Source organism: Lissotriton helveticus, chromosome 8 (assembly GCF_964261635.1).
Source record: "Lissotriton helveticus chromosome 8, aLisHel1.1, whole genome shotgun sequence".
NCBI classification, from domain to species: Eukaryota; Metazoa; Chordata; class Amphibia; order Caudata; family Salamandridae; genus Lissotriton; species Lissotriton helveticus.
Window position 1 is genome coordinate 216,734,779 of NC_136069.1, and position 27,023 is coordinate 216,761,801.

The 27,023-nt window shown below is 44.4% G+C and overlaps 1 long non-coding RNA gene across 1 annotated transcript in view; it reads left to right on the plus strand.

Moving 5' to 3' along the window:
- Positions 1-27,023, plus strand: part of LOC144773724 (uncharacterized) — a 113,725-nt gene that overhangs the window by 48,964 nt on the left and 37,738 nt on the right. The window contains exons 3-4 of the long non-coding RNA XR_013600056.1: positions 17,902-17,962; positions 18,068-18,152. This is a non-coding gene — a long non-coding RNA (uncharacterized LOC144773724). The remainder of the gene's footprint in view (positions 1-17,901; positions 17,963-18,067; positions 18,153-27,023) is intronic.

Genomic DNA, 27,023 nt, shown 5'->3' on the forward strand with positions numbered 1-27,023 from the left:
TGAGAATAATATGTTATAGCTCTCAAATCAGCTTTGCTTAATAAACTATGTCTGCACAGTGAGTGCTGAAGCAACAAGAATAACACAATACAGATTGTTGTGAGAACCGATCCGCACCTCCATAGACAAAACATAAGTGCATCTCCTGCCAAGTTCAGGCTTTAGGCGCGTTTTATATTGCAACACTGAAAGCACACAAACACTTGATGCAGTTTGCATGCAGAGAGCTGTTGGGAGCAGATGTGATCTCTTCATACTAGGATCTCCAGGTATGGGCCCGCCCTGCTAAAACCCAAAGAGACCTTCTATATATTAATATAATATACCAGATAGGGAGGGTGAGAATTATGTGTGATTAGTACTTATTCATTTCAGCATAATAGCATGCTGTCACCATTCGCTTTCTATGGACTAGTAACTATGCTGATAACTTTGCTTCTGATAATATGTTTCCTTGTATTATCTAAGATACTGCGCTTGAGAAAACGGCATTAGTAAATAAATATTTCAAACGTGCACGTGTCCTCATTTACTCCACGTTCTGGGTTGAAATGATTGTATAACAAAAGAGTGTTCATGTGTTCCACGTAACCTGAGGTATTGTAAGTTCATGTTCTGGTTTGTCTAAACATTGGGAGTTTGTTATGACCAATGAGACACTGTAGCTAGCTCGGTAAGGGGTTTGTTGGGTACTGAGGTGAGTTTTGGGTCACCCTAATTCGCCGAGGTTCCAATCCTCTGTGCACAGTTCTGTGGGAGAACAGAAACCCTGCGACATGGTGCCCAACGTTTCGGTGGTCGTATATCATGACACTTGAGTAGTCTTTCATTCAATCCTTAACCCCTTCACTGTCGTTTCCGGAAAACGGTGGTGTCGGAAAAACCTACCTATTTAAGCAATAGGTCTTTTCAAGCTTGAATCTATCTAAAACGTTTTTTCTTGAATTACTACCCAGTTGTGCTACAAAGTTTACTTTGTTTCTCTGTAGTTCCGGTGCATCATGGCACAGGCTGTGGACATCCGGGTGCATAGTCGCATCGCGGTGCGCAACCATTTACAGACTTTTCAAGTCCCAGTGGATGGCTTGGCTGTGATTTTGGTGGTGTCGGCGGATCCGGCGTACCCATTCGAACTCTTTTATTTGTGGGTCACGTTTCCGGCACTGGATGCAAATTCTGGTGTGTTCCACACCTACACCCCCTCGCCTGTACCGGCTGAATATACACCGTACAGGGCACTGGAAATACCTATTGATCATTGGCAGCATCGCGTTTGGTTTGGTGGCGCCCTACCCCATTCGTTGTCCGCTGCGAGGTTAGGTCCTTTGTCCATTCCAGGCACTAATTGGCCTGCTTTGGCGGGATTTACTCCTCACCCTCAACACGGCAATTGTACCTTGGCGGAGGTTCGTAGACTACATGTTGTCTCGATTTGCCGTGATTCGTGCATTAGTGCAATACATAGGTCGACATCTCCCCGGTGGTCCCCCGGGGGGTCCGGCTGTGCGAACTAAACATGGCGGTTTAAAACTAAATCCGGTAAAGGTCAATTCAGTTTTTGGTAAACGCCCAGATGATAGGGATGATTCTCCAGTATTAGGGGTGTCTTTCATAGATTCACATGCTTGAATATTCTCCGTCGTCGAAGTGGGAGTCCCACGGTACATAAATAGCAGTAATATATGCATGTATACATGAGAAATATAATAAATAAAATATACATACATATAATGCAATAGAAAAGTAAACTTGAAAAAGTACCATAGAACAGAATAGGCCCATTGAAAAGCCCAAGGGAGAATTCACTTTAGTAACATATTAGAGTCATTATGTGTTGGTCCACATTCCAGCCAATCAGGCTGTAGCCTCCTCTAGAACCTTCTCCTCAGAAGCCCAAGTCCTCAGATTTTCTACCGCACGTCGTGTGAAGGGAGTCTCCCTGAGCTCTGCTCAGTTTTCACCAGTTCTAGCTGTTTTCTCTTCAGAAATGTCATTTACAAAGAAAACCTTGTTCAAGGCTTGTCCATCCTGTGGTAAATTACGTCTTTTTCATGAGGACCCACACAGTAAGTGCATTTACTGTCTTTACCCGGATCATAATGCCTCTACCTGCAAGTTCTGTCGCACTTTCCCCCCTAAGACATTGAGGGATAGAGAGGCCCGTCTCCTTCTGTGGTTGCAGAGGTTGAAAACTTCAGAAAATGTGGTTTCTGATGCTGAGAGTATGTCGTCTGGATTTTCAAAATCCTCTCAGAAGCGTGGGTCTGAGACCGAAGTACCCTCTCTTCTTCTGAAGAAGAGTAGGATGTTGGGGTCTTCTAAGGATGTCTCCTCACAGGATTTGCTTCAGGGCGCGCCTACGGGACCTGGCTCTCTGGCGTGTAAACCCAAAACTATGCCCTCCTCTTCAAAAACGGGCACTGGCTCGTCGACGGGCTCGTCGACGCGTCCGTCGACGTCCTCAGCAACTACTAAATCAGTCATGGTTGTTTCTACGTCGACGACCACTTGTTCCCTGTCATCCAGCTCCGCAACGACCATCTCGTCGACGAGCAGCCAAGAGGTGAGGCCCATCTCGTCTATTATTATGATCTCGTCGATCAAACCGTCGACGAAGAAGTCCTCGTCGACGCGCCTTTCGTCGATGGGTCCTCCGTCGACGAAGAACAAGCCATCGTCGTCGACGACTACTCCGTTGACTGGATCATCCTCGTCGAGGATTGCTTCGTCGACGCCCGCACCGTCGACGCCTGCACCGTCGACGGCAACAACATCGTCGACGATGACCACTCCGTCGGCGACTGGTCCGTCGACGGCTACTTTCTCGTCGTCGAAAGCATCTTCGTCGACGGCGAAAACTGCAACCTCGACGACGTCGTCGACGACCAAAAAATCAACGTCGACCAAAAGTAAGCTGCCAATTCATACGCCTGTTTCTGCGGCAACGGCACAGGATCAACGGGGTGGTGCAAAGACTGTGAAGATCTCGTCGACGGGCTCGTTGACGTCGCACCAACCCCTACAGACTACTACCACCTTTAGAGTAGTTACGGCCTCGTCTCTCAAGTCTGTTCCACTCATTCAGTTAAGTCCGATAAGGAGTGGATCTCAGCCTCCGGACAAATTGTTACAGTCTGGAGAAAAGGAATCCGGAAATGACTCTGAAATGGATCAAACTTATGAGCCAGCATCCAGTCCTTCTGAATTACACATTAAGTGTCAGGATTACACTGACGAGGATGAGGATGAAAATAATAACGTCGAAGATGGGAATGAACTTTTTCCACTTGATGTGGCAGGACCAACTACTTACGAACAGGTTACACAAATTCCTTTGTCTTTGGTACAAAACCTGCAACATATGCTGGAAGACTACAATCGTAGGTTTCCACCATCATTGCCTACTTCCCCAGCACCTCAAGTGCCCCGGCAGTCTCCAACGCCTCGGCCTAAGTCTCCGACACCTCGACCTCAGTCTCCAGCACCCCGACCTTCGTCTCCAGCGCCTCGACCTCAAGCTCCGGCGCCTGGTGTACCTACGTCTCCATCGGGTGTTTCTTCAAATCATGGGGACCAAACTCCTCATAACACTGGGGATAACGACACCAATGATGACATGCAAGATTGGGACAATTATAGGGCACAGACGCCTTGTACTCCACCGGCATCGCCAACAGCTTCTCCGCCAGTAGATATCACAAGTTTTCATAACCTTATGGTTCGTGCTGCGAAAAGGTTCCACTTAACAATCGAGGCACAACAAACTGATTGCTTTTTATACGATTTTAAGGACTTACCTCAGAAGCAAACGCATACCATTCCTATCATAGACCACATATGGGAAGAAGGTCTACGGTTAATGGAACGTCCTAATTCCATACCAGCTGTTCTGCCCAGATTGGACAAAAAATATAAAGCGCCTCCTTCTTCTCCGGCCTGTTTGGTTTCCCAACCTAAAGCGGATTCTGTAATCACTCAGGCTGCACAAAAAAGGTCTCGAAATCCGGCCATACCTCTGACATCTCCGCCTGATCAGGATGGCCGTAAATTAGACTCAATTGGTAAAAAATTTACCACTATGGCAGCGACAACCGTGAGCGCATCTAACGCCTTGGCTATTCTAGGTCGCTACGACCGTCAAATGTGGTCTGAGATTGCTGGTCTGATCCCTCAGATGCCCGATTCCATCCGGGATGAAGCGCAGGCCATCATTCTCGAAGGAGAAAAAATTTCGGCAGAAATAATCGACTGTGCCGTCGATATATTCTCCACTGGTTTCCGGCAACTAGCGGGTGCGGCAGTCTTGCGCCGTCAAGGCTGGCTAAAATCAACCACCTTCCGTCCGGAGGTTCAATCCAGGGTGTTGGATTTACCCTACGACGGTGAATCTTTATTCGGTAAACATGTCGATGATGCTTTGGAACTAATAAAGAAGGACACGGACACAGCAAAGTCCTTGACAACACTTCAATATCGACACAGGAAATATCTCCGTTTTACAGGCGGCCAATTTTATTATCAATTCAAGGTCCTACCATTCGGCCTTCGATCAGCACCGAGGGTATTTACCAAATTTCTCGCCCCGGTTGCTGCCTACCTGCGTCTACAGGGCATCCAGTTCTATCCGTATCTGGACGATTGCTTAATAAAGGCCAAGACTTTTCAGTTAACGGAACAGCACACTCAAGTCTGCATATCCCTCTTCGAAACGCTGGGTTTGTCCATCAATTACCAAAAGTCACACTTTCAACCTTCTCAACAGCAAGACTTTCTAGGAGCCTCGCTCGATTCTCGGCTGGGGCAAGTGTTCGTTTCTCAGGAGAGACAAGATCGAATGATAAAGAAAGTACAGTTCCTACAGTCAAGACAGTACGTTTCTGTCCGGATGTACAAATCATTCCTAGGCATGGCTTCTTCGTGCATTCAGCTAATTCCCAACTGCAGACTGCACATGAGAGTTCTACAGGAGGAACTAGACAAGCAGTGGATGCAGATATCGGGGTCGTTCGAAGACAAGATCCACCTAACACCCCGCATTCAAAGCGCTTTGGAGTGGTGGGCTCATCCTCCAAACATAGCGACAGGTCGTTCATTCAGAGACGAACCACCAACACTTACGCTGACAACAGACGCCTCCTTAGAAGGTTGGGGGGCACATCTCGACGGGATGTCCGTCAAAGGGAAATGGACGGCGTTTCAGCGCACTTGGCACATAAATCGCTTGGAGCTACTGGCGATTTTCTTGGCCTTGAAGTCTTTTCAGAGATTAGTGCAGGGACAAACATTGCTGGTGAGGACGGACAACACCACCAGCATGCACTACATCAACAAACAGGGCGGCACAAGGTCTCTCGTGCTGTCACAACTGGCACAGGAAATATGGGATTGGGCTATCCAGCGGCAAATACATCTCACGGCTGTCCATGTGCCAGGTGTGGCCAATGTTCTGGCGGACTCGCTCAGCAGAGCCCTCTCGGACAACCACGAATGGGAAATCAATCAACCAACGTTGGATTTCGTCTTCCGACAGTGGGGCCGACCTCAGTTGGATCTCTTTGCAACTGCTCTCAACAGGAAGTGTCAACGATTTGCGAGCCGGCATCCACACAAGGAGTCGAGCGGGAATGCCTTTTCAATAGACTGGTCGAACGACTTCATCCATGCATTTCCTCCGCTTCCGCTCATTCCTCGCCTGTTGCACAGGATGAGGTTCCAACAGTGTCGGATAATCCTGATCGCACCCAAATGGCCGAGACGTCCTTGGTTTTCGGATCTTCTGTTCTCTCTGACAAATCCGATACAATTGCATCCTCTACCACATCTTCTCACGATGCAGCAAGGTCAGATATGCCATCCGGATCCAGCATACCTCCAACTTCATGCTTGGAACCTGAGTACAATGAATTTGCACACATGAATATCGACAAGGATTGTAGGATGGTGCTAGCAAGTGCTCGCGCTCCGTCTACCATCGAAACTTATCAGCTAAAGTGGAGGCGTTTCTGTGCTTGGTGTTCCACTAAAACCCTGGATCCCATGTGTGCTCAGCCTGAGCAGATCTTGCCTTTCTTCCTATCATTAGCAAGATCAGGACTATCACACTCCACTCTAAAGGTGTTTCTGGCTGCAATTTCTCGTTTTCGCCATGATGGCGTGACATCTTTGTACTCCTCCAGAATAATTACACAATTCTTCAAGGGCCTATTTCGGATGTTCCCACCAATCCGTCGGCCTCCACCTACTTGGCGTCTGAATCTGGTTTTGTCTCAACTACTTTTGCCTCCATTCGAGCCCATCCATTCTTCCAATCTCAAATTCCTCACCTGGAAGGTGGCTCTTTTGCTTGCTCTGACTTCATCCAGGCGCGTCAGCGACATCCAGGCTTTCACTATACAACCACCGTTTCTACAGTTCTCCAACGAGGCTGTTACTTTGAGAACAAATCCCAGTTTTATTCCTAAGGTTCCCAGTGACTTCCATCTCAATGAACCTATTATTCTTAAAACTTTCTTTCCTGCACCACAATCTGCAGCGGAACGCTCCTTGCACACTCTGGATGTGAAACGTTGCCTCAAGTTTTACATTCAACGCACAGCAGCATTTAGAAAGACAAATCAACTATTTGTAGCATATGGCCCAGTGGGCAGAGGTCAATCTGTAACCAAACAGACTATCACCAGATGGATATCGTCTGCCATATCCTACTGTCATCAACGGGCTGGCAAGCCCCTTCCTGCTCCAGCTCGAGCTCATTCCACGAGAGCTGTGTCGACTTCTGCTGCCCTCTTTGCGGGGGTACCTCTGAGACACATCTGCAGAGCTGCTACTTGGTCTAGCAGTCATACTTTTACGAAGCACTACTGCCTGCAATCAACAGATGCCGCGGATGTGGCAGTAGGTCAAGCGGTGCTGCGGAATCTTTTCCGATAAAGGTGAGCCTCTGTTGCTTCCCGCCTCCAGTCATAAAGGTTTTTTCATAATTTTTGGTATTTATTGCTTATTAAGTGATATGTTTTGCCAAGATTTTAATCGTGTATTCCTTTATGACTAATGTATGGTTTACTGCTTTCTACTCTTATTCAAGCATGTGAATCTATGAAAGACACCCCTAATACTGGAGAAGAACAAAAGTTACTTACCTGTAAACTGTGGTTCTCCAGTATTGGTGTCTTTCATAGATTCACATGCGACCCTCCCGTCCTCCCCTCAGAGGCTCTCTTCTCCTCAAGCATTTATACTTACTTGTGCTACGAAAATCTGAGGACTTGGGCTTCTGAGGAGAAGGTTCTAGAGGAGGCTACAGCCTGATTGGCTGGAATGTGGACCAACACATAATGACTCTAATATGTTACTAAAGTGAATTCTCCCTTGGGCTTTTCAATGGGCCTATTCTGTTCTATGGTACTTTTTCAAGTTTACTTTTCTATTGCATTATATGTATGTATATTTTATTTATTATATTTCTCATGTATACATGCATATATTACTGCTATTTATGTACCGTGGGACTCCCACTTCGACGACGGGGAATATTCAAGCATGTGAATCTATGAAAGACACCAATACTGGAGAACCACAGTTTACAGGTAAGTAACTTTTGTTCTTTTCCTTTCTGGCTTGCCGAGAAGTTTGATCAACTGGAGGCTGTGTTTCCGAACTCTACTCCTGCTGATAAACATAGAATGTTGACGATTACTTTACCTAAGGACTTACTCCTGAACTCGTTGACTGTGACAGTTGGGGGAAAACCTTTGCGGCTGTTTATGCGAGGTGCTTTGGCACCCCGTCTATGGCTGTACTGCCTACGATCATTAAACGTGTTCAGGATGATCACGGACCGGAAGCAGCGGTTGAATTGGGTATGCGCCTGTGTGGTTCTTTTGAGATTGTTAGCGATCTCATTCTCTCCAATGTAAAAGGGGACGCAGTGAACTTTCAGGTGTCTAATACTTTGGCAGCGATACCCGAGGCCGAAAGACCCCGCCAGTTAGCGAAGATTGTTGTGACCGCTTATAAAACTATTGGTCGCACAAGTAAGGGTTTAAAGTATTTCGCGGTTAAGGAGAAGAAACAACCACAAGGGCAATCTGCTGAGGCAGATGCCCAGCCCAAGTCCAAGAAACAAAATTGGCCTAAAGAACAGAAACAGGGAAAGCAACAACAGCAAACACAGGAATCTTATCCTGCGGTTCAGCAACCTGCGCCGACAGAACGAGTTTATGATTTGCGCGATCGCGCATTGATTAAATCACCTGATAGATTTCAGGTTTCTGATCAACGCTCTCCTCGTTCCTTTCAGGACTCATCGGCCCCGAAGACCGGTGGAGGAGGAGGCGGGAGGGGACGTGGTGGCCAACAAGGACGTGGCCAGCCCCGCCTGACTGACGGCGCAGGGAAGCAGGAAGACTCAACGCCGAAAAGACCGCAGTTTGCGAAGAAAAAAGTTGCGGCTTTAACAGCGCATCGATATGCCACAGATAGTGAGAATGCGGCTTCGGAATCGGACGTGGGCTCTGACCTTGCTGGACAGCGTGGCGGAGATTACCATAGTGAGAGAGGCCCTGCGTCCACTACTGAAGGTGACAGCGACTGACGTTTATGTTGTAATAGAAACAGCAGACACGAGAGTAGCTCCCCCTGATAGACTTTTTGAGATTGTCCTGTTAATTGAAGGAGACGTACAACGCACTATTAAAGGGGTGTTTTGGGAAAACCTTTCGTCTACGTATGACATTTTACTTTCGGAGGCTGACTGGCCCCCACCTTTTGTGCTTGCAGCGCCGCCAGAGGAGGAGGTAATCCTCCCCAGTTTCGCGAACACTGTCTCGAAAGAGCATGCGCAACATTTTGCAGAAGAGTGGGCTCTGGCTCTGGCGCCGGCTCTGTACCGCAACCAATGTGGTTGGGATAAATTATCACCAAGCCACGAGATTCCTTTGCGGTCTCAGCCGCAGCCTCAACCTCAATATCCCATCCGTCGAGAAGCCAAGGCTTCCGTCGCGTCAATCCTTGAACAATTGGAATATCAAGGTGTAATTGAAACGTGTGTGTCTCCGATGAATAACCCCCTTTTCACTGTGACAAAGCCAGACGGTACATTTCGTTTGGTTTTAGATTACCGGCATTTAAACTCGCATTGCCGTAACTGTGCAGTACAGAATACTCACGGCTCTGCCCTCGTGGATAGTCTTGTACGTAAGCGTTTTAAAACGACGTTTGACATTTCCAACGGTTTTTATGCCCATCGATTGGACGGTCTGAGTTCCCAATGGACAAGTTTTACTTCGGCTGGGGTTCAAAAACAATTCCGGCGTCTTCCAATGGGCTATAAGAATAGTCCTGGAATTTTCACTGCCCGCATAGTCTCTCTTTTAGAGAGAATCGATCCGAATGCTTGTTCGTATGTGGATGACATTTATCTCACAGACGAAATTTGGGAGCATCTGTGTCGCGTCAACAGCATAATTTGTACCTTTGCAGACATGGGTTACAAATTTAACTTTGCAAAGTCGCACATTGCAGAGTACACTGTGTTGTTCCTGGGCTATGAGCTCAACAATGAAGGTAGAGGTTTGGCTCCTCACTTCCTGGAGAAATGCGCACAATTGCGCGCTCCAACAACACTGAAAAAATTACAGTCTTTACTGGGATTTTTTAATTTCGGAAGGACATACATTCCGGAATATGCCCAGCGTATCAAGCCTTTGTATGCTTTGATACAACAGACTTTTTCCAAATTATGCTGGCTGCCTGAGCACTCAGCCATTTTGCAATCATTGCAGGCTGATCTGCTGGCTTCTAAATTTCTACTGACTCGTGATAACCACACTAACCTGGTGATAAGAATTATTCCGGGGACGGTGGGTTTCACGTACCTGACTTTTAATGAAGGAGATATGGTACCTATTGCTTACAAGTCACACTTGTACACTTCGGCTGAGTCGCGGTTTTCCACTGTGGAGAGAGTTTTAACAGCAGTACAGATGGCGATTCTTAAAGAAAGTGCACTGTCACAGGGAAAACGCATGTTGGTTGTAACTCCATGCCCTCACTTGGAGGCAGTTACGAAGGCCAGTGTACAGAATTCAGAAGCTTTGCACCCTCGGTGGATTCAATGGGCTGCATCCTTGACATCCACGGATGTCACGTTTATTTTTGACGCCTCATTGCGTTCGCAGGAGTACTTGCAGTATGAGTTTGTTCATCCCGCTCCTCTTGCGATGCGACCGTTGGAGGATTTCCATTGCATCATTTACACTGATGGTTCAGCGCAGGTTGCGCATGGCTCTAAACACGCCTACGTTTCTGCATGCGCTATTGTGGTCGGTGCCATGGTGAACGATGAGTTCAAGTCCAGTGTAGTACAATCGCAGACTCTAGGGGACTGCACCGCACAATTAGCAGAGCTTCGTGCTCTTTTACTAGCGTTAGAGTACGCGGATCCCAGTGTGACAACTCTTATTGTGAGTGGTTCTTACTACTGTGTCCAGTCTTACAATGAGAACTTGTTCTTTTGGATTCAGAATGAATTTCGTGATTCCAAGGGTAGCACAATAAAACACAAGATGTTCTGGGTTCGAGTGGCTGAGCTTAAGGCTCAACTGCCACTTGTTTTTGTAATTCATACTCTCGGCCACCAGCGTGTGGGAGTTCACGCTGTCGGTAACTCGCTTGCTGATGAAGCAGCAAAATTAGCAGTATCTAAGTATTTAGTTGCAGCAGTTACACGGTCCAAAAGTAAGATCGATAATGACATATTGGCGGCAGTAGCTGCCACTGAGAAGGGAGGTAAACATCCTGCGGGGTTCCCTTCGAAGTACACATACCACTTAAGTCCCGATAAGGTTCCTTTTGTGAAAATACCTGATGTTGGCGAACGCTTGATTCCCAACTCGGATCGCAGGGCTGACTTGATTACAGCGGCTCATGAAGGTGTGGCGTCTGCGCATGCGGGCGTCTCTGCCACTGTAACTCAATTACAACAACGTTTCTGGTGGCGGGGACTATACAAACAGACGCGCGAATATGTTCTTCAATGTGACATATGCCAGCAAATTAAACCTTCTACTGCTGCGGGTCCGCCACAGACACAGTTGTACATCTCGAATAAACCGCTCGGATGTGTTTATTTGGATCGCTGCGGTCCTTTTTCCTCTGATACTGCATATAAGTATATCTTAGTAGCGGTTGATTCATGCACACGCTTTGTATGGGTTTGGCCCCATCGCAGCGCTGATTCACGGACTGTCATCAGAGATTTGCGTGTCTTTGTGGGAATTTTTGCCTGTGGTACCTTCCATTCGGATCGGGGTCCGGCTTTCGCCTCTAAGGCGTACAAGGATGCCATGAGTTCGATGGGGGTCCAAGTCAAGTTTTCGTCTCCCTACAGACCTGAGGGTAACAGTGTAGTTGAGCGAATGAACCGCGACTTAAAGCAATCTTTGACAGCTCGAGTTATAGGCACTGGCAGAAACTGGCTGGCCCATCTCAATGGCGTGCTGCGTGCTCTTAATAATCTCCCTGGAAGGTCTCTGGGTGGGCGGACCCCATATGAAATGCTCTTTGGCATCAAGATGTACGTCCCTGACCTTGACGGTCTAGACTGTGTGGTTCGCGCCACAACCTTTGACGCAGATGAACATTGCAATATTTTACAGGATCTACAAAAGACCAGAGACAGTCTGGCAAAGGAACATTTGCCCTCCTCATCAGATGTTGAGTTGCAGATCCCGGTAGTTGGCTGGCTGCCCCAAGTTGGAGAACTGGTTCGCGAGAAGATCGAAAACAAGAAAGAATTTGGACCTTCCTATCGAGCTCCGGTCCCAGTCCTTGGAGTGAAGGGCACAAGAACAGTCATTTTACCCCCTCTTACAGGTCGTAAGGAAAACAGGTTTATCTCCATTGACAATGTCAAGGTACACAGAATGGCCGATTCTTCTTAGTATGACACCAGCTGTATCCTGTCCTTCCATGGTGAGAAATTCAGTTTTGGCAACTACATCAAATCCTGAGCCTGATGTGACCATCGAATTACCTGCCCTTTCCAGTCCTTTATTAAGTACTTTGCCTGGTACAGACCGTGATGATATGGATTACACTTACCCCACTGACTTATCGATGCCTGACCTGCAAAACCGTTTAGCCACTGAATCGAGATTTTCATTTGACACTGTTTCCATTGCCTCGCAAAAACCCACACGTTTTGCAGTTTATGCCAAGTTATTTAAAAAAAAAATTTTAATTCCGCCCTGGACATATATTTGGCTTATACTTTTTTCAATTTACCTTTTTTGTGTCTATTGGTTTTGTGTTTTGTTTTTTATGACTCATCAATGGACACTATGTCGAGGAGAGATCAAGCATTAAACATCTCGATGGAACTTTGGCACACTTTCCTCGTCACATTCTGCACACAGATTGAAAAGAGACTTGACATTTGTTAACATCACTGCCTGGCCTGTCCTTGATGGAATTGTGTGGGATGCAGTCAGATTTCAAATACATGGCCCTACAGAAGTGGTTAATGTTTCTAATTTCCTTAGAGTGAACATGGGGGATGTAGTGAAACAAAACATACGTTCTGATGATTGGGATGTTCATGCAGTAGAAAGTTTGTTTTCTGATTTGAATTACTATGCTGCCTTTGATGCGGAGGATTTATATTTAGAATCCGCTAATTATGGTGATTTGTTTTGCTTCCAACATTTTGGCAATCACTTCTTACACAAAACATCTTCCAGGAGGAATTCTGTTAATTTTACCCAGTGGGAACATTGCCCAGCACCTAAACAGGGCAGTTCGGAAACTTTTTTGAAAAAGTACACTTATTTTACTGACTTTAATCAGTCTAGTCCCGAGTCTTTTTATTTTAAAATTTCAAAGAAGCCGACGTCCAAGGTTAGACTTACCGATACCACATTATTGTATTCGAAGTCCTTCCTTGATCAGTTAGTTACTGGAGGCTACGAACTATGGAAGGAAACAATTTACCTTAAATCAGTTTGGGGTTCAAGAGCCTGGCAGGTGCAAGGCATAGAGGCTTTGCACCGTGCATGTCTCATCCCGAATCATATATTGTTTTTGAATGAAACAATTTCCCAGACCACTTGCTTTGGATTGGCTACTTCAAAAAAATTAAATACCCCAACCATCCCAGATTTGGAGGAATATAATGGCTGGAGTAATTTTACACAATTATCCATTAGTGAATTACAGACCCTTTTGCTTAATTCTTCCTTTAACATATCCAGTTTGGATCCTAAAGGTTGGCTGATCTGGCACCGTAGTGCTGATTCTTGCCAACAGCGTTTTCTAGGTTTGTCAGATGGCTTCAAACAGGTTAGATCGGATCCCCGTTTTGACATGGTCCACACTGTCACGACTTATTCTGTGGGCAAGTTATGTCAGAATTGGCTGAAACATTCTACATTGCCTGCAGTTAAAAGTCACCTTTCGAAACTGAATGAAGATGTAGATTTTAATGATTTCATAAAAGGCCCGGCTAGCGGTAGGTCAAAAAGGTGGATATATGCTATTTACAATGAAATCTGGAAAACATCACAGGTTGAGGCTGCAACACGCCTTCGGGCGATTGATCAAGCTAATCTTGAGAAAGTGCTTGCAGTAGTTGATAATAGTATTAACATGCTTTCCTCCCGCATTTACACGTTAGATAATATTGTGTCCTCTGTTGTGGATATTGTACAAGATGAAGTGTCAGTATTATACCATGGCCAAAATCAATTGCGCTCAATCATGCAATTTGCTTGGACCCTGCAAACTTTGAAATCTGGCAAAGTGCCATGGACCTACATGAACGTTTCATCGCTCTTTGCCCCTTTTAATTTGACTGACAAGCAGAGCTTGCTTTCCGTGCGTGATGCATCTTTTTCTATGTTGCATATTGAGAGATTAGAATCGTTGCCTTTTTCTGTGGCAGAGGCCACTGCTGCAACGTGGCTTATCCACGGTTTAATAACGCTGCCTTTTGCTTTGTATAAATTCACTAATTGTATGCGCTATGTGGCTATTGGTCGATATGAACCATTCGGTAGCGGTTTCCTTCATGAAGTCTGGTCCCTTCCATATACTTACAGATGTTTAAAAGATGATCAGGGGGTTTATCTGAATGGAGAGGAGTGTACAGAAACACCAGATCATTCATTAATGTGTAGACACATACAATTGCACGGTTCATGCAACCAAGACCGACCAAATTTAGCCTGTGTTTTAAAAGGTACACCGGTTCCAGCAATCATCCCAACTTTTACCTTATTCGGGAATGGTAGTTATTTACTTTTGAATAATGAAGATTGTTGTGGGTTAATAAAAGGTGTTCCTTATGTAGTAACTGTAACTGAACGTGTAGTTCGCTGCAGAAATGTTCTGTACCCACCCACACATGGAATTAGGGAGGCTTCCATCTGGCCGCGCATCCCAACCTTGACAGCAGAGTTCAGCGGCATGAGCAGAATAAGGGCTCTATTGTCCCAATAAGAAGTGGCCTTGAGTTCGGCTCGTGAAACTTTCGTACTTCACATAGCCAACACCCGTACAGAGGTTCAGGCCCTATTAAACACTGATTTACCGTTGCATTTCAGTGAGATGGTACATTCTATCTTTAACGCATCCTCCACAACTGGCTTAGCGCATTTTTTTAAAATAGTTAGCAGTGGTCTCGTGACTTCCTTTGAAAAAATATTTGGAGTCATTCCTGCTTTCTTTCATTCCATTTTTTCGAGTTTATTTGGTGGATTCCCAGTTCTACTGGCACTAGCGGCAGGCGCTCTGGTTATTTTCTGTTTCTTTAATTATGTATGCCCTTCCTGTGCAAGACGCCGCCCAGCCCCTTCTGGCGCTGTTCCGCAACCGGATGCTTGAATATTATGGCACACTCCCGCTTGCGACTTTAAGCACAGCATATGGATTATCGTTTCGATTTTCCTACTTCACCTGTGTCCAGCCTGTATTTCACTGCCTAAGCTGTGACTTCGATTGGGCCATTGATTTGTGTCTCTGCCGACCAGTTTCTCCTGAAGTCGACTTTAATCAGCTGATGGGTCCCGTCGTTACTCACGAGTTGGTTTGTAGTGGCGAAAGGATTATGGCCTTAGCAGCGATGCATGGACTAATGGGTCCCTGGAATATAATCGCAGCAGCGCAAGACTTCTTGGCACTAAGCTTTCTTGACAACCCACCGAGTTGTCCTCTGATGGTGATAGAGGCTCCGGTACTGGAGGAACACGTATGTTCTTTTCCACTTTTAAATTGGATGGCTGAACTGTTCTCGGATGAAGACGGTGATTTCATGTTGGAGGCTGTTGCTGCTTATTTTGCATACACGGTCACGTCCTAGTAACTTTTGGAACTTCCTACCTGGCATGGCATGCTGACAACTAGTATTTCGTTGACATTGTTTTGGAAAATTGTGTTACGCTTTTTTACCTTCCCTTGCCTATTGGCTTGAGCATATATAAACTCTTGGTTTTATTTTCAAACTTTTTTAATATGACATTTTTTCGCCAATTTGTTCATGCACCGAGCTCGTTTGTTCTTGAACTCTGCTCTCGAGTGATGGCCCCTATCTTATTTTATCTTATCCGTCCACGGATCATGGGGGGGTGTCATATAGCTACTGTTTAATCTGATAACTGTGTTAAGTTAGCCTAGGCTCATTAAATGTTTAAACGCCATTTTTCCTTTTGCTGCTTTTGCACACGCTACATAATTGTTGATTTAGCTTTCGACCTAATAGTTTACATGAGAATAATATGTTATTGCTCTCAAATCAGCTTTGCTTAATAAACTATGTCTGCACAGTGAGTGCTGAAGCAACAAGAATAACACGATACAGATTGTTGTGGGAACCGATCCGCACCTCCATAGACAAAACATAAGTGCATCTCCTGCCAAGTTCAGGCTTTAGGCGCGTTTTATATTGCAACACTGAAAGCACACAAACACTTGATGCGGTTTGCATGCAGAGAGCTGTTGGGAGCAGATGTGATCTCTTCATACTAGGATCTCCAGGTATGGGCCCGCCCTGCTAAAACCCAAAGAGACCTTCTATATATTAATATAATATACCAGAAAGGGAGGGTGAGAATTATGTGTGATTAGCACTTATTCATTTCAGCATAATAGCATGCTGTCACCATTCGCTTTTTATGGACTAGTAACTATGCTGATAACTTTGCTTCTGATAATATGTTTCCTTGTATTATCTAAGATACTGAGCTTGAGAAAACGGCATTAGTAAATAAATATTTCAAACGTGCACGTGTCCTCATTTACTCCACGTTCTGGGTTGAAATGATTGTATAACAAAAGAGTGTTCATGTGTTCCACGTAACCTGAGGTATTGTAAGTTCATGTTCTGCTTTGTCTAAACATTGGGAGTTTGTTATGACCAATGAGACACTGTAGCTAGCTCGGTAAGGGGTTTGTTGGGTACTGAGGTGAGTTTTGGGTCACCCTAATTCGCCGAGGTTCCAATCCTCTGTGCACAGTTCTGTGGGAGAACAGAAACCCTGAGACAGGCCCAAGGTGCCCCCTGGGCAGGGTGCAGTGTATGTGAAAGGTAGGACATGTACCATGTTCTGACAGTGAAATACTCTCCATTTCGCAAGGCCATCTTGCTCATAGGAGAGAATGGGGAAGGCTGTGTGATATGTTTCCAGCCTATCTTCCCATAGGCTTACGATGGAGAGGTGAAATTTAGTGTGCCTGAACTCACAATTTAATAACACATTTTTTTGTGAAGGCAGTTTTTGCATTGTGTGTTTAGAAACCGCACTTTTAGAAGTGGCTGGTTTCTTTGTTCTAACAATTCTGCGTGTCTCTGCCTGGTTGTGGATTGACTGTCTGGATTTGAATGTGATAGTGTTGGACCTGGCATCTTTGGCGTGGTTTCCCCTGACTTTTTTGCCTCTGCCTCCTGTATTTTTGACGCTGTGCTGGATTTTGTTTTTGCTGGTATAGATGCTTTGGGCACTTTGCCACTGCTGATCAGTGTCAAAGTGCAAGTGCTCCCTGGGTAAATTGCTAATATGATTGGTTATCCATGATTGGCAGATTTGTTTCATCAGTATGTCTCTAGTAAAGTGCACTGACTGTGCCAAGGCTGGTGATTCAAATGCTACTAGTGGGCCTGCAGCACTGATTGTGCCACCCACATGAGTAGCCCTAAAATGGTGTCTCAGGCCTGAAACCGCAGTGCCTGTGTGCAGTTGCTAACTGCCACTGTCAGATTTGCAAGTACTCTTACCTGTAGGATGCTTGCAGGGAGATTTCGCAGAGACGTTATAGACCACCTTCCCTCAGTTGTAAGTAACACCCAGTAATTTTAAAAACACTAAGGTAATTAAATAGAATTTAGGGAGGAGGGCGGGATCGGGGACGCTACTGGTTCCTTGATTGTCGACCTGCGAAGCAACAAGGAAGAATTTTGTAATCTCAGCTCCTCTAGACTGTTTTCGCTGTCATTCTACACTACAGTTGTTTTCCTTTATTTTAACTCAAAAAGGAGCCTACCTGCGACTTCTGAAGTTAGACGTCGCGTCCGTGTTGTCATTGTGAAGGATGATGGAGTAAGCGTTGGTAGTCTTCGTGGAGATCGAGAGCCATGTCTTATGGAGAGTTTTGTATTCCTAAATGCAGTTGTAAATAGGTAGAATACGTTTCTGATTTTTTCTATACCAAGGAATTGTCACTTAAAACTATGATTTTGTGCATTCCATTTTCTATGTCACTTACTCTTTAACCCTCTTGATCTTGTTTCTTCACAACCTATTAGTGTTTTAAAATAGAAAAATTGCATTCTAATATAACAACAATGACTCTTTAAATCACAAAAGCATTCATTGATTAAAGTCTTTAAACTCTTAAATCTTCTCTTTTCAGGAAACAGAATGTTCTTAGTCAAGATGCAAACAAAATGTCTTTGGTCTTTGATTTATGCCAGGTAAGTCTGTTTCTTTAGTTGCTGCTTGCTTGCGATGGGCGCCTGCATTAATATAGAATGAATCGTTCACTTAGCTCTAGTAATACGTTGTTTCTTTCTTTGCAGCTTTGAAGGTGAAGATGAAGGTTCTCGTTGCTTCCGTCGCTCAGGGGCGCCGCCTAAATGAAGAATCCTCCGGACAGCCAGACAGGTGAGTTTCCTCTGAACAAACAGGAAGGCAAAGCGTCTCAGTAACGTCGGGTGTGGCTATTTATACTAGTGCCACACCCGAACGTGAGCTGACCCATTGCGCATGTTTCCCTTTGTGCGTATGCGTCTTGAACTGTTCTTCTTTGCCGATAACTGTGATTTAGAGCGAAGTAAGCTCTCTGGTCTTTGTGGAAACGTCTGTGGCTACAAATCAGTTTACAAATCATGAGTTTGCTTTTTGAACAGCTATACTTGTCCCAAATAACTAGTGATCAAAAGTATATCATATACAACTACGAAACCCTATCAGTATGTAATATCTGTCAACATCACAACACTACATTAATCACTGGAGTGCAGGATGCACGGAACAGGGATGGGTTTTTAATGAGGGATAAGCTCCTTTAGGAGCATTGCGCCAACCTCTTGGATGGCGTAACAGTGTCATGACAGTACTCCCCCCCCCCCCACCCCCCCTTAAAAGTCCCCCTAAAACCTGAGGGACCGGTTTTGGTTTGTCTGGGTATTTTAGATGAAATTGTTTTACTAGACGTGGAGCATTCTGCAAGTTAGAAGGGGCTCCCAAGAGCGCTCTTCTGGGCCATAGCCTTTCCAATGTACCAGATAAAACAATTTCCCACTAATTCTTTTTGAATCCACAAGTCTCTATACTTCAAATTCTGGAATACCATCAATTTGTATAGCTGAAGGAGGTTTCTTTTATCTGGTTATGGGATTAAATGGCTTAATCAAAGACACATGAAAAACTGGGTGACATTGATATTTGAGAGGTAACGTCAATTTTACGCTGACTGCATTTAATATTCTTTCTATGACGAATGGCCCTATGAAACGGGGACAGAATTTTTTACAAGCCTTTATTTTAAGATGTTTTGTGGATAACCACACCTTGTCTCCAATTGAGTATTTGGGTTGTAATTGTCTATGTGAATCTGAGATACTTTTTTGGGTTTCTTTTGCTTGTGCTAAATGATAATGAGCCTGTTTTTGAATATGAACCCGTCTTTTTATGTGTTCTTCCACTGATGGGATTATAAAAGGAAATCTAATTGGCCCAGGAATATTTTTAGGATGAAAGACATAAGTACAAAAAAATGGAGATAAGCTAGTAGAGGAATTATCCATATTATTATAAGCGAATTCCAAAATCCACAAAATTTCTGACCATTCTAGTTCGTCATCCATTAGCGCACAACGTAAAAACTGTTCTATGGTTTGGTTGTTTCTTTCTGTAAGACCATCAGTTTGAGGGTGATAGCTAGAAGACGTGCGAATATCCATATTTAGAGTTTTTCCCAAATGTCGCCAGAAATGAAAAATGAACTGGGGGCCTCTGTACGAAATTACCACTGAGGGAATTCCATGTAAACGGATTATTTCTTTAGAGAATATTTGAGTTAATTCTTTAGCTGAAGGTATCTTTTTTTAATGGGACAAAATGAGCCATCCGAGAAAAATGATCGACTATGGTCAAAATGGTGGTAAAACCATCTTTTGTTCTAGGGAGTTCGACTATAAAATCTAAAGAAACTGTATGCCAAGGCTGAGGTGATATTGGAAGAGGGAGATGAAGACCACTAGGTGCTTGATGTTGTGGTTTGTTCGAAATACAGATGACACAGGTCTCAACATATTTTTGTATATCCAATAACATGGATGGCCACCAAAATTTTCTTTTAATTGAGTGACAAGTTTTTGTTATGCCTGGATGTGCAGATATCAAAGTATCATGACGTAATTGTATTACTTTAGTTTGTAAGAATGGTGTGGGTACAAAAATGTGTTCATTCATGTATAACAAGTCGTCTTTTACTTGCAATAAAGGATACTGCTTTTGCCACTCTGGTAGTTGTTTTTCTTGTAACTCTTTTTTGATATCATCTACAACATCAGTATGAATTGCTCCAATTTGAAAACAATGATCATATAATATAGGTTGAATAACATCTGGTAAGAAGCCTTTTTCGTCAGGAATTCCAATACGTGACAAGGCATCAGCTTTTTGATTCTCTTTTTTTCCTGGACGATAAGTATTTACAAAATTGTAATCATTAAAGAAAAGTGTCCAACGTAATTGTCTTGGAGTAAGAGCTTTTACAGAACGTAAACTCTGTAGATTTCTATGGTCTGTATACATTGTCCAGGGGTGGGGGAATCCTATCGCCCGACGCCCGAGCCATGTTGTTTTTTGTGAAGGGCAAGAAGATTTATTGTCTCCTTCGTCCGACGGACAAGTAGACATTAAATCACGTAAGTAATACAGGCCCAGAGTACCCACAGCCAATCAGAAAGGCTGGTAGAGAGCCAGAGACCCGTCAGAGGCCTCTAATTGGCTAGCAGCCCATGACTGGGCTCGAGCCTAGCCAGTGATTGGTTGGGGGAGTCACTCAGAAAGTGGTAGCTTGTAGCCCTCCGCCGCCGTGAAACCTTACATTTCGCTGCCTATATTGAAAATAAGCGCTGCCATAGTGACCTCAAAGAAGGTGTATTTTCTGCTAACCAACTTGCTCTAAAATTAATAGAAACTTACTGCCTGCTGCGATGGAAAGCGTTGAGTGATGCGTCCTTGTGGCTGCAGGAAGGGCGGGCGCATATTTACCTAATCGCTGCTATTGGAGCAGTGCCGTAGCCGTGCTGACTGCACCTTTTAATTGGTTGGCGCAGAGCAGATTCAAACGCCCCTTTCGCGCCAGGCATGCTGCAACAAACTTGACGAAAAGGAAGGCTGGTGAGACGGTGCCTTTGAGCAGGTCGGTGTGCAATGCTTCTCCCGGTGTCATGGCGAGTGACTGCAGCACTTAAGAAGAGCAGCTGAGGTCGGAGACCGGCAGAGTGTGTGCGCTCTGCATTACTGCCTGGGAGTGCTGGTGTGCAGACTACAAGCATCACCAGCCCGTGTCCAGCACCTTAGTGTGACATTTCCTCAGCCACGGGATGTCCTGCCTGTGCGTCACGTCATCTGTGCTTTTCAGAGCCGTTCTTTAATTAAGGTATAGTAACACGATTAAGAGACTTTTATGTTGCCCGCGTTGTTTTGATTCTTTGGCTTTCTTCTTTTGTTTGTTCCATTCCTGTAACAGTTCTCTCATGTAACGTAACTGATTCTGTTTCTCTTGCACAGTGCTCTGACACCTTCAGGTAAAGTCCGCGCTTCATAAATATGCATTAAATAAATAACTGTATGTGGGTGCGAGGGTTATCTTTCTCGCCGTATCTGCACTTGCCCTTCCCATGCCCCCACTGTTTAATTTAGAGGATTCCAGTCCTGCCTCGTCACCCCCCTTATCCACCCCTCTCCTCCGTAATGGAAAATAAGAGAAGCTGTCGGTAGTGACCTGTCATCCCGTGACCTAAAGCACTGAAAAGCAGTAAAACTGACATCACGCACATCAGTGGTGATTAGCAACACAGCGGCATTCCCGGGGGCTAATTACTGCAAACCAGTCAGTGGAGGCAAAATGCAAAGCTCACAAATGGGCACTAAAGCCTGCACACACCTCAGTGGTTAAACCCAGCATAGAACGGACTAAAATGCATCACAGGGCATAGGTAAGGTGACCAGATGACTCCACACCATGACACAATTTTTCCAGTTCTAGGTTTTGATTTAAAATATCGGTGCATTCTAGGAACTGTAGTACAATTTTAATTGGACTTACACACCTGTTAACTAGGATAAATAAAAGTTAAACCCATGAATAGAAACGTCGTGTTGAAGTGACATCTGGTCACACTTGACACGAGCTACTTGGCAGCTTGGAGTAAGGGCAGTCGCGTATTAATAGGCTGACTCTGCCCACCATATTGTTAGGAAAGGTTATTCGATACTATTTGCCCCTCTGTCCTCTGGTGCCCCATCTCTCGTGAGCTCTAGTCCTGGTACTTCTATTTCATTCCTGCCAAGGAACAGATGTCTTTTTTCACGAATTAAAGTTCCTTCCCATTATTCCAAGGAAGCAAGCGTCAGTGCTTAATTTGAGGCGGGGTTACAGGCTGGCTCAGATTGGCATGGCGGGAAATTGGAAATGGGCCGGTGGGCCTGTTACAGAGGCCAGTTGGTGGGTCGTTTTAGGGTGGACTAAGCAGTCCAATCAGCCAGGGCAATCATGGTCTCTACTTCAAGTGCACACCTTAAACAGCTGTTATTACAGGGTTTACAAACATAATGAGGCTGACCCACCCCCAGGCGGCTAATTGTCAGAGGCAGAAGATTCTCTTTCTGTCACAGCACGAGGTGTCCCCGCCTCCTGGCTCCCTCCAGGTGCGACTGAGGCCTCAAGGCGCTGCTGATGGGAAGCCATTAGCACTCGCTTTGCAGAGGACACAGGTTTGGAGGAGTTCTGGAAAGTTAGGGTGGGCGGTTGTTTAGAGCTGGCATGGGAGCTGAGCTCCTTGGGTTATTTGTGTCCCTCTCCCCACATGGAAAGGACGGGGGTGGTGGAGGGGGGGTAGATGTGAGTTCACACTATATAAAACTCTAAAAGTATTTTAACCATTTTGGAATGTGGGACATTTTTCAGGACTGCCCGGGCCTAACTGTGATCCCAATTCAACACTGATGGCAAGTGGCCCCACCGCACCCATTTTTGGGGATTGTTCTTATTTTTCCTCCTCAGACTTTCACACACAGCAAGTGAGGATAAAACATAAAAAGACAAAGATGAAGAAAACAGTGAACAAGTAAAAACTGTTGGAAAGGACCCTGAAAGAGTGAAATAATGGGGATCCAGAGTGACAGTGGTGAATGAAAGGGGGCGGGGCGTGAGGTGGATTCAAGACCTGGCGCCCTTGGTATTAGCCTTGGGCACCCCGACTTGTGATAATGCCTGGCACTGGCTTCTGAACAGCACCTTGGGCCCCTGCACTTATCCTATCACAAATTAAGCACTGGGAAGGGCCTACCGTAGTGATGCTCATTACGAGCAAGAAGTGGTTGGCTGAGTGGGTTGACGTAAACAGGCCCTCTCCCGTAGCTAACCCCATGTGTTACAAGCTTCCGCCTGCTAGCCCGCTCCACTTCCGGTGGCACAGTGGCGCTATTGTTGGGCCTTGGCACACTAGTGCAAACACCCCTACCTCCCTAGACTCGTCCCAAGCCAGGCTGTAGGGAGGACACCCTGACATAAGAACTGCCACAGTCTTTCAAAAGACGGGCTCCAGCTCAAACAGTGACACCTCAGTGGCATTTCTCACACACCCTTCCCATCTCACTCTATGGGTGTGAGGTTTAACATTCGCCCAGCCTAGAGGCGGCTCGCCACCTTGGCAAACCCTGGCAGCTGATTGCCGCTGGAATAAGGTTACCATATGGCTATCAGTACCACCAGCGAGTCTAAGCTCCAGTCCTGGCCTCTCATTTAACAGCCCGTTGCATTCTGGAGGCTGGGGGCCAATTTGCATCAATAGTGACCCAATATGCCTAAAGATTACAAGGGTTATTAAAGGGATAATATCACTTGTCAAGTTTTACTTTAGCATGATTGCAAAGCGTATAATTGTTTATTGATTAATAAATCAAAAATATATTAAATGTTCTGTCAGCCCTTACAATTGATGTAGGGACGGGAGTAGGTGGGAGAAGTAGATTTTACAGGACATGTAGATCCCAGTGGCATTTTGTCCCCTGGCCAAGTAGATTATTTTAAAAATTCCACACCCCTGATTGTCACAGGATGTCTAGCACCTAACAAGTAATGGCGCCATTCTTCAAACACAGCTTTTATGGCTAATAACTCTCTATCCGCAATAGCATAGTTTTGTTCTGTGGGAGTCAGTTTTCTCGAATAATATGCCATTGGATGCATCTGACCAGAATCTTTATGTCTTTGAGACAAAATGCCCCCAATGGCAAATTGAGATGCATCAGCTTCAACTATGAAGGGGCTGGAAGGATCAGGATGCATTAAGATAGGTGCTGAAGTAAATTGCTTTTTTAGATTTTGAAAGGCTTGTTCAGCATCTTTTGTCCATTCAAATTTTACGTTTTTTCGTAATAATCTAGTGATTGGTGTTATTATTTGAGAAAAATTACAAATAAATTGTCTATAAAAGTTAGCGAATCCCAAAAAACTCTGGCCCAGCCCTTCCACAGTAAAACAAATTCAATCGAACTGCCTGAATCTTTTTTGGGTCCATCTCAAATCCTTCTGGACTTAAAACATAACCAAGAAATTCTACTTTTGTAGTATGAAAGATACTTTTTTCTAATTTAATGAATAGAGATTTTTTTAGAAGCTGTTGAAGAATTGCTCTTGTTCATGTTCAGTAGTGTTCTTTGAATCGATGAGAATGTCATCTATGTACACTACACAACAGACATCCAAAAAATCTCTCAAGACCCCATTTATAAAAAATTGGAATGCTGCTGGAGCGTTGCAGAGTCCGAAAAGCATGACTTGGTATTCATACAAGCCGAATTTGGTACGAAATGCAGTTTTCCATTCGTCACCCTCTCGGACTCTCACCAGATGATAAGCTCCTCGCAGATCCAATTTGGTGTAAATGGTAGTATCCTTTAACTGATCTAACATAGTTGGAATAAGAGGGGGCGGGTATCTGTTTTTTCACATTGTTTAGTGCGCGATAGTCAATACACGACCGCAATTCACCTGCTTTTTTGGGAATAAAAAAAGGGGGGGAGATACAGGCGATTTGGAGTGTCGAATAAAACCGTTGGCCAAATATTCGTCTAGGTAGTCTCTCAGGTGTTCATTTTCTTTTTCGGTGAGAGCATATATTCTACTACATGGCAAAGTAGCTCTGGGCATTAAATCAATTCGACAATCAAAATCCCTGTGTGGTGGTAGGGTATTGGCCTTTTTTATATCTAATACATCAATGAGATCTGAATATTCTTTTGGGACTCCTTTCAATAATAATACACTTTTTGAGTCCATTGGAAAATCATAATCCTGAACTAATAGTTCTGAAACCTGATGTTGTAAGCAAGTAGAATGACATAATTCCGTATTAAACAAAATTGTTTTCTTCACCCAATCGATCTTAGGATTATGCCTAACTAGCCATGGAATTCCTAGAATAAGGCGGAATTGTGGAGCATCTATAATGTAAAATGTGATATATTCTCTATGAATGGAAGAACATGTCATAGGAAGAGTCTTGGTATGATATTGTATGAGTCCAGAAGATAACTCCTTACCGTCAACTGCTCTTGACTACTTCTGGGTGAAGTTTGGGTTCCGATTTTAGATCTAATTCTTGTAAAAACTGTGTGTGTCAATAAAATTGCCTGTGGCTCCTGAGTCAATTAAAGCGTCAAATGACCAGAGTCGTCCTTCTTTCGAGTGAGACTGCAAGGACATTTTGATACTAAGATGTTGGAAAGTTAAATTTGGAGTTATGGAGGCCAAGCTAGATAATTCACTCGACAAACTGACCTCTTGTTTTGTCAAGCACGTCAGTTTTGCGAATGCTGAACTAAACCTGCATCAGTAATTTTATCTTTAGGTTTATTTGGGCGTGTTGGGCATTCTTTAACAAAATGACCTGCTTTGCCACAATAGAGGCATTGATTTATTTTCTTATTTTATCTTTCTCTTCTTTAGAGAGGGGTCCTTTTATAGAACCAATTTGCATCAGTTCTCCCAGGTCCATTTTTGTTGTAGGATCAACTTTAACGCTAATCCTGTCTTTCAAAGAGAACACTTTATGTTCTGTTTTCCCTTTTTCACCCTTACGCTCCGATAAACGGTGATTGAGTTTAACTACTAAATCTATGAACTCCTCAATGTCATCAGGAGGAACAAGAATTTGTGTAATCATGTCTTTTAATTCGTCTCTCAAGCCTTTGTAAAAAAGAGAAACCCTCTTACTTTCCGGCCAATCTGCTTCTATGACTAATCTGTTAAACTGAGAAATATAATGTCATAAATCTGATGACCCTTGTTTCAGATGAAGTAATTCGTGATCTGCAGACTGAACAAAGACATAGTATTTTTAAATTGTCTGAAATCATATAAAATTGGGTTGTTTCGTTCTACAATAGGTACAGACCAAAGGGCTGCATCTCCTCCTAAATACGATAATATAAAAGCAATTTTAGATGAGGCATCAGGGAAGGCTGTGGGTTTAGCTATGAAATGTAAGTTACATTGATTCAAAAAAATTGTGAACTTATTGCTGTCCCCATAAAATCATTCTGGTTGTGCTAAAGGAACCGTTACTGGAGTCACAACCTGAATTTGAGTAGGAGCATTTGTAGAACTTGAATGTAAGTTTTGCATACCTGGCTGAAATGTTGGTGGTTTCAGCACTGATTTTTGAGTGGCGGAAAAACTCCAGGTATCAGGGCTTGGATCATTAGGACTGTGTATACTAGTCTGTAGGGCTGTGATAGCCCTTGTAAGGGTGGCATTTTCGGATTTTATGTCAGTCAAGATACTTACTATGTCTTGCAAGGAAACTGAGGTAGTTGGATCCATAATGTCTGGGCGAAATGATATTCGTGGGCTTTGCCTTCTGTCAGATTTGCAAGCACTCTTACTTGTAGGATGCTTGCAGGGAGATTTCGCAGAGACATTATAGACCAACATCCCTCAGTTGTAAGTAACACCCAGTAATTTTTAAAACACTAAGGTAATTAAATAGAATTTAGGGAGGAGGGCCGTATCGGGGACGCTACTGGTTCGTTCCTTGATTGTCGCTCTGCGAAGCAACAAGGAAGAATTTTGTAATCTCAGCTCCTCTAGACTGTTTTCGCTGTCATTCTACACTACAGTCGTTCTCCTTTACTTTAACTCAAAAAGGAGCCTACGTGCAACTTCTGAAGTTAGGCGTTGCGTCCGTGTTGTCGTTATGAAGGATGATGGAGTAAGCGTTGGTAGTCTTCGTG